Genomic DNA, 7,795 nt, shown 5'->3' with positions numbered 1-7,795 from the left:
GACCCACGATTCAGAGCTGGACCTGACACGCCGCAACAGTAACAAAAAATGGAGCTTCCCTGTACGTTTGGGCGCCTCGTGCTGGACTTCTGTGAGAGAAGCCACAGTGTGTGCCTGTGTGCCGTGAGGCGCTCCGACCACCTGGCAGGTCTTTACGCCACTGCTGCACGAGGCAGAGCCTGGGAGGCGCGCCCGTGGCCTACTTTATGGCAGCGGAGGCCGACAACCTGAGGAAAAGAGGGAGCTTCCTCTACCAGGACACCTGCAAGTAGGTGAACCCCCAAAAGCGCGGAGTCCTTGGACCCCCAAACCCCATCTCTGCTTGGTCCTGTCTGTCGCTCCCAACTCCCAAGGATTTCAGAACCTCAGGCTGGGTGCTCGGTGCATAGAGTGTCCTTTTCCAGGCACCAGGGTTGCAGATCCCATCCAGTTCAGGGCACACACAAGAATCAACCAATGAATGCATAAATATGTGGAGCAACAAATCTACGTCTCTTTCTCTTTCCTCCTCCCTCAACTCCTCCCCCCTCTCTCATCAATTAAAAAAGAAATAAAAATTCCCCAGCATGCCCAGGCCAACCCCGGCTGCCCCTTGCAGCTGCAGCCCAAGCCCAGCTACATTCCTCCAGCACAGAGCGCTGGCACGGTGCCTGTCTGCAGCCCTGACTGAGCCAGCTCTGCCCACAGGACTGAGCCCCAACAGGAGGAAGGTGAAGCATGGTCCTTCTGTCTGTCTCAGCCACCTGGACCTAGGACAGGAGTTAGTAAGGACAGGGAAGGGCAGCGGGTAGACCTCCGGGACATGGCCAACCACACCCCTATATGTCGTTCAATGGGGAATATATAGTCTTTGTCTATCCATGCAAATAATATTACACAGGAATAGAAAGAAGTAAATTATTGTTTCACACAATTGAATTTTGAACGCATTTTCTAAGATCCAAAAGGCTGCATATTGCTCTCTTGCTTTGAACTTTACAATAGCTGTGTGAGTAAAAAGCAGTTGCCCAAAAGTGTATTAGGGCAATGGAACTGTTCTTTTGGGTACAGTCTTGTGTGCTTGAGGTTAGAATAAAGAAAAGTGATGAACAGGATTTCTGGTGAGTACTGGATTGGGTGTGAGAACATGAAAAATTAAGATTAATCATTTCAAGTAAGTAACTATAACTCAGGTTTAATTCCATGCCCCATCACTTATAAGATTAGTGAGCTTAGAAAAATAATTTACCCTCAACATTTCAGTTTTCCCATCTGATAAATGTGACAATAAAAATACCTGCTTAATAAGGTCAGTATGCAATTTGAACATTAAAATAAATAATGATGGCAATAAAAAATAACCCATTAAATAAAATAGGAAATCAAAACCACATATAGATATAAATAAAGAGTTGAATAAATTGAAATTTTAATGAAGTATGGGGAGTTATATGATTATGATATATCTACCAGAAAAATGTTTATTAATTGTGATAGGGAAGCATAACTTTATAGTGAAGTCTGGCAGACAGCAAGTACCTTAATAAAGTGAGCAAGGTGAACTTAATCAGTAACAAAGCAAATTGAAATATTGAGCCAACCGATAAGATGCAAGAAGTATACAACAACAGATAGAATGACATTTCTCTGATATTCCTACCTAAGATACACAGTTAGAATCTAGTCATGATGAAACATCAGACAAATGCAGCTTGAGAGACATTTTACAAAATAACTAGCTTGTAACCTTCAAAATATCAAGGTCATAAAAATCAAGAAGTGCCTGAGGAACTCACCCAGACTGAATAAAACCAAAGAGATAAGGCAACAGCTCTCTTGAGCTGGAACCTTTGCTCTAAAAGGCATCTCCAAGACATGAATTCAGCCTAGGATCAGAGAGTATTTATAACAACTGATTTTGACAGTGTTTTTTAGTCACATAGGAAAATGTCCCTGTTTGTAAGAAATATATACTGAAGAGGAAAGATGAGACATCCAGTCAGCAAATTACTCTCAAGAGGCACAGAATGGACTGTTATTCTGTAATCTCGAGATTGTAAGTTTAAATGATAAATATTAAAATAAGATGGACAGCAAAGACGTCCCCTTCAATTCTTAAGTAAAACTAGTACTGTTATAATTGAATTTGTGGAAATTCAAATGAAAAAAAAATACAGACGTACAAACTCATTTATGTGACATATGTTTTCAATCTTTTTCTATCCTGGTAAGGTGGGTCCAACCTCCATAAAATAGTGGAGTATTTGATAAATTGATGTTGACTTTTCTTTGCTCTCATTTTGCTAAACTCACTTCATATTCAAGTCATTTAAAAAAATTTAAAGTATTTCATCCCTGGCCAGCTAGTGTGGCTAGCTGGTTGGAACATAGTCCCATACATCAAAAAGTGGCAGGGGCAAGTTCCATTCTCTGTCAAGACACTGAACCAGGTTGTGGGTTGGATCCCATGCTAAAGACAACTGATTGATCTTTCTCTCTCTCTCTCTCTCTCTCGCTCTCGCTCTCAAGTCACTAAAAAAAAAAAAAATTAAGGTCTCTCTCTCTCTCTCTCTCGCTCTCGCTCTCACTCTCAAGTCACTAAAAAAAAAATTAAGTAAGTATTTAATTTCTAACTGGCATTTGTTTTGTATAAATAACTTATGTATCTTACCTAATTTAATTTTCCAGATATAACCACATTCTAAGGAGCACCTATATAATTAAACAGATATCTATACCTATTATATGTGTAGATATAGATATAGATAGATATATATGTAGCTCACACATATATTCATATACACAAGTATATTTATAACATAAGTATACATGAATGTAAACATTTCTATTTACATATATATATATGTATATTCATGCATATATAGTCTATGCATACACACATATATTTTCCCAAAAAGGATTATATTGGATAATTTTTTTAAAACTTGCTGCTTTTACTTAACAGGTAATTATATACACATTTCTCATACCAGTTTCTCCAGATGTTTAATACTTTGTTTTACATATTAAGCAGTATACTTGAATTCATAACTGGATGTGTTACAAATTTTAATGTAACTGATATGCTTCAATCAATATCTTAGTATGTGTGTACTTAGTATATACTAACATGTGTAATGATAGCATTACAAATGTAAATATATCTAGACATATGTACTACTATCTGTAATATTTTAAACAATAAAATAAAATTAAAAAAATAAAAATAAAAAAACAAAAAACATAAATATATCTTATAGAATAAATTGCATGATGTTTCTAGGTTAGGAATTTATATATATAAGCATATATATGTATATATGTGTGTGTGTGTATATGTACATATGCTTATATATACATATATAATACATACTAGTATATATACATATAAAATTATTGCCAAACTGATATTAAAGAATTTGTACTCATGAACATTCATATTTACAATGATAAAGACCAGGTTCTGAGATTACTACCAACACTGGATAGAATCAATATTTTAAATATTTACCAAGCTAATAGTTGAGAAATATTATCCATTGTAGTTTTCATTTATTTAAGTACAATATAGCTGGCCTCAGAAACTTTCATTATTTACATAGTTTAGGGATTGTTCAGGGATCATTTTAACTATTGGTTCTGAAAGTTTGGGGGGAAAAAGTCTATTTAGCTTTTCAGTGTTAGCCTGGCATACTTTTTAATTACACATTTCTTTGTTGACTTTCTCAGCTGTCAAATATTATCAACTAATTTAAAATATTCAGAAAGAAGATCAGAGTATTGTCTCCTTGTTTTTTTGTTTTTTATTAAAGAACACCCTTGATATATACATATAAATTTTTCTTTCAGTCAGTCAACACATATTTACTAAGATCTTAGTCTAGGTCAGGTACTAGACTGGACACTGGGAATACGGCAATTATTGAAACAAGACAAAAATCTTGCAAGCTACCAAGGATAATCATTGAAGTTCTTTTTAGAGGTCCCCCAGAATTTAAAGTCTCCTCACTTCACCCCTCTTCTCATATCTCATATCCATACTCCAAAAAGCAAGATATTATCTCAGTCTCAGGGTCATGAAGCCCTTGCTCTTAATCATGAATATATATATTCATTTCAGAGAGAAAGGGAGAGGGAGAGAGAGATAGAAAAATCAATGATGAAAGAGAATCATTGATTGGCTGTCTATACTGGCGATTGAGCTCACAACCATGGCATATGGCCTGATCTGGAATGGAACCATGACCTCCTGGTTCATAAGCTGATGCTCAACCACTGAGCCCACAGGCCAGCCAACTCTTAGTCATTCTTTGCCTTTTGCCATAAGTCTAGACTTGAGGCTCTAGAGCCGTTTTTGTTCTTCCTGGAGTAAAAATCCTTCTCCGAAGCCAGGAAGAGCTTATAGTCAAGCTGCTCCAATAGAGGAAGTATCATGGGATAACTAGAAATAACCAGGGAAAACATAATATCCTGCCACACGGTCCCTTGTGGCAGTTCACGCTGGCTGACATGAGGCCAAGGTCAATAAGTTCTCAAAGGCCTTGAGTCAATGCTTTGACCAGGAGAATATAATTCCTCTTTACTCTATGTGTCAACTCAGTTCTCTCCATTCAAGACCCCCATTACCTAAAAACAGTTTTCTATTTATGCAGAACTGCCACTTTTGACTATACCAAGTGATATAGAGAGTTCTGCCCTATCACTTTTCCAGAACTTATTTTCAACCTGGGCTTGACTGAGCCATTGAATGTGAGTATATGATCAATATATCAGCAGGTCCTTACCTCAGCCAATACATATACCACTAAATTTGGATCTTTTCACTGTTGGCATTTCCTGATCTGTGAAGCCACATCCAGCACGGCTAGGGTTCAGGATCTGAAGAAGGAGCTGCACACAAATGATAATACTAGACAAGAAATATGAATTTAGAAGGCATGGAGGCCAGGCGGAAACTTCCCTCTAGAGGAGAAGCTCCCTGAAGCCTTAGACCTGTTAGCTTTTATTCAATTCTAGATACACATCTTTGCCTTAGTTAAGCATGGCAAACCTGTAGCAGACAGACTCTCAAAACAAGATAGTAAAGATCAGTAAAGTCAGTAAAGATAGTAAGTCAGTAAAAGATCAGTAAATATTTTCTTTGAGGCTATTAGGTCAGGAAATTGCTTCAAGCCATCATTATCTCAACACAGAACTATCACTATCGGTGCATAGCTTTAACCCTGCTAAAGCTCAAGGTTCATTAGCCTTCCGAGTTCCTTGTTGCACTTTCATGATAATGTTGACAATTGATGGCTTCCCACACTGCTCTAATCTCTATTACTTACAGTTTTCAACCTCGTATCTAAATAATTCCCCTCTCCTACTAATAGTCTTAAGAGATTAAAGTTACAGAACACTAATTAAATCTCAAATACAAAATTATTCTACCTTTATCAAATGTGCTACTCCTGAATTATCAACAGAAAAACATTCAAGCTATTCTCAAGAGTGTGCTGAATTTGAACTGCTCCATTCATACCTTCAAATTGATGGTTGCTCTTGTGATACCTGGCATGCCATTGTCTAGGTTGGCAGTCACAAATGAACTGCTAGAAATAGTGCTGTTTTTTGTTTCACTGTCATTGCAAAGTTAACATGATATCTTTATAAACTGTGCCCTCAGACTACCTCCTAGGATAAGAGACTTGCAACAAAAGTGTTTTTCATTTTTCAAAAATACAAATGCGATCCAAAGTGTTTCCAAGGTAGATTATTTTATAGAGTTATACCACATATCAAATAATATTTTATATTTTCCAATTTATATTTTACTCAAATTAAACTGATACTTTATTTAGTTAAATCCCCATTTACATAAAAATTACTTATTTTCATTGCTCATTTTATTAATAGAGTACCCTAGGTTACTTAAAAGTTTATTTTTCAATTTACTGAGCCATTGATGTGTTACTAGCTAGGTTTGCTATCATAGTTTTTACAAGAGGTATAATTAAATATGTTTTTTATTATCGTCTTAATTGAAGTATAATTGATTATGAGGTGCAGTTTTGATAGATGTCTCATATTGAATGCTGCATTTGGTTGGATTTTATAAACTACTTTTTAATTTTGATTGGTATGCTGTTATACAGTGTGAGGATCACTTTGTCCCCTTAGAAGCTTTCTCTATGACAGATCCAGAGCAGCCTTTAATCTATGGCTACTTTGGTCTGTCCACAAAGATATGTCCTTTATAAGGATTCATCCCTGTGTGATACAGGCCTCCAATTTTGCTATTGACAAACTAATTTCCAGCTCCATGTGAATTGTTTGGCCTACTGCTACCCAATGTGTTCTACCCTGTTATCTTATATCAGCATCCAAAGACACACACTCTCTCTCTCTCAAAATGGTTTTTAGATATAGAGGCTTTATCTGGCACAAGCTCAAGCATTTGTCAATATTTATAGATGGTTTTGTATGTATGTGAGGGTCATAACATCCTGTTGTGGTTTTAGAAGCCATTAATAATTATTACCTATATTTGGTATTTCATTAGGAGTTTGCAAAGTCTAATTATTATTTTATAGATATGTATTAGATAGTCAAATTTCATAAAAAGTTAGTCTCTTTATTTACTCTGAGGTGTATAAGAATAATAGGTTAAATGCTTTATTTTTTACTTTGTTTACAGAATGTTAAAGAGTTTGTTCCTTAACATCTTCCAAAGGTCACTCTTTAAAAATATCTTTATGATCTTATGATTTTAATCTATTTATATGTTTTAACTTTTGAAATATTGTTTACCAGTGTTAAAATTGTGACACGGCGTTTAATGGGAGCCTCTTCTGACTTTTGAATATGTTTGACACAATTTCAATGGTTTTTGATAGCTTATACACATAAAATATATGCATATTTTCAGAATAACTATAACAATATATTATAAAAAACAGTTCCAGTTATAGTTGTTTTTCTTCATGTTTTTTGTTTTTACAAAGGTATTTGCTTTTATTAACAGTGTCATCAGAGGAGCTTTCTTTCAGTATTAAGAGACAACACAATTCTGATTGAATGGAATGATCAATAATGACTGTATTCATAAGTTGTCAGCAATTCTGGGAGTAGTTCCTATCCTCTCCCAGGAAGAACTATTATATACTCAAATCACAGTGAAATGTGATGTTTGTAAAGGTCTATGGTCCAGGTCCTGGAGAGCCAAATCAGACTTATAACTATGGGAAAACTTTGGTCAAGTTGAATTATAGTATATCATCATTGAAGAGTGTGGCTTTTATATTTTTCTAATGCCACAAGTGCCACAGATAAAAATTATTTCCCTCTTCCCTTTCTTGTTCATTTGAGCCTCTCTATTATGTATATCCTGGGCCCTGTGGTGCAGTAGGTAAGGAATAAAATAAGAGGAAACAATAGAGTGTTATTTTTATGGGAGCTAGATGGGCAATGCTATATAATGATATATAGAAAGAAGTATCCATTAAAACCCATACAGTGTTATCTGGAAGATAGTTATATCTACAAACCAGATAGAATATAGAATTGACAGAAAAATTGCCTCTAGTCATCACTCCAGTTGTTTCTAATATGGAAAAATTTACTGTGGTTGAAAAACAATGAAATGCTACTGCAATCCTAATTTACAGACAGTGCGAAAAAATGTGACTTTAATCTTTTTGTCATAGCAACCTGGTAGTAAATAGTTTTTAGCTATTTTACCTAAAAACTTTATTTATACATACTATGATGCCACTATAAGAAAATATTTTGGGAAGCTGAGAATTTAAATAATACATATAGCACCAATTAAAGTTAA

The sequence above is a fragment of the Myotis brandtii genome, unplaced genomic scaffold, assembly GCF_000412655.1.
Source record: "Myotis brandtii unplaced genomic scaffold, ASM41265v1 scaffold919, whole genome shotgun sequence".
Taxonomy (NCBI): Eukaryota; Metazoa; Chordata; class Mammalia; order Chiroptera; family Vespertilionidae; genus Myotis; species Myotis brandtii.
The sequence above is the reverse complement of the archived record's forward strand: the minus strand, read 5'-3'. Positions refer to the sequence as shown.